Source organism: Anarrhichthys ocellatus, unplaced genomic scaffold (assembly GCF_004355925.1).
Source record: "Anarrhichthys ocellatus isolate YVR2014 unplaced genomic scaffold, GSC_Weel_1.0 scaffold15, whole genome shotgun sequence".
Lineage (NCBI taxonomy): Eukaryota > Metazoa > Chordata > Actinopteri > Perciformes > Anarhichadidae > Anarrhichthys > Anarrhichthys ocellatus.
Window position 1 is genome coordinate 6939599 of NW_022280045.1, and position 1061 is coordinate 6940659.

Here is a 1061-nt window from a genome sequence, read left to right on the forward strand (position 1 = left end):
CACACACACACACACACACACACACACACACACACACACACACACACTTCCTTACGCTCTGGGCTGCCTTGATGACGTCAGTGGAGGATTCCATGCAGTAGATAATCTGGTAAGCAACGTCCGTCATGTTCAAGAGACAAGTCTGAGAGGAGCGAGGCAATCAATTAATCATAGCAGAGTGTCGGCATGGTGACACTACGATAACAACCATTGACTCCATTTAAAACTTCAGAAAAAAAAACAATCAAGGCAATTATGGCACTTTCACAACACACAGATTTAAAAGAATTCATCCTCTGAAGGATGAATAGTATTCATTTCATCCCATTAAGGCAGATTACACGGTTCTGAATTTTAGCTACAGTATTATTGAGCAGTTTTATCTGTGTAACTTTACCTCAATCATGTTGCCCAGACATTCCTGTTCTCCATGCTGGCACTCAAAAACATACTTCTGTCCATCAGGTTTCTCCTGGGATGGAATAAAAGCAAGAGATTCAGGAGTTAAACAGGAAAACAGACAGAAGGGCTGCGGCTGAATAGTCCTTTTTGTTTAGCAAGGTTCCTAACTGAGTGGAATGACCTGGAAGTATCCAAGTGGCCGCCATGATAAGAGCTGTTCGAATTCTCTAAATGCTAAGGAAAGGTGCTTCAATGCTTCCTTACTTAGCTCCTTTAGCATAGGAAACACTGGACCTTCCTTTGAGAAAGGAAAGTAGATAATTTCGCCCCACGATTCCTTGCGGCGGAAACATTTAAGGTGACGCACCATTCGGCCGTCCATGAAAACAAACGATCTGCTTATCTCACACAGGTTTAACAATTATACTCATAAAGTAATGGGATTCATGTCGATGAAGATGAATAGACAGTGACAATCCTTTCGTTTCATTACATATGTATTTATTTACTTCGAACATTTAACAAATACGAAATAAAATGAACAGTAAATACAGCAAACTGTCAATGAACAAATTCTCATGAATTGTCAGTTTCTACTGACGCAGTGTTGATGGTTTAGTGTTACAGCAGCAGGAAGGAAGGAGCTCCTTCACACGAGT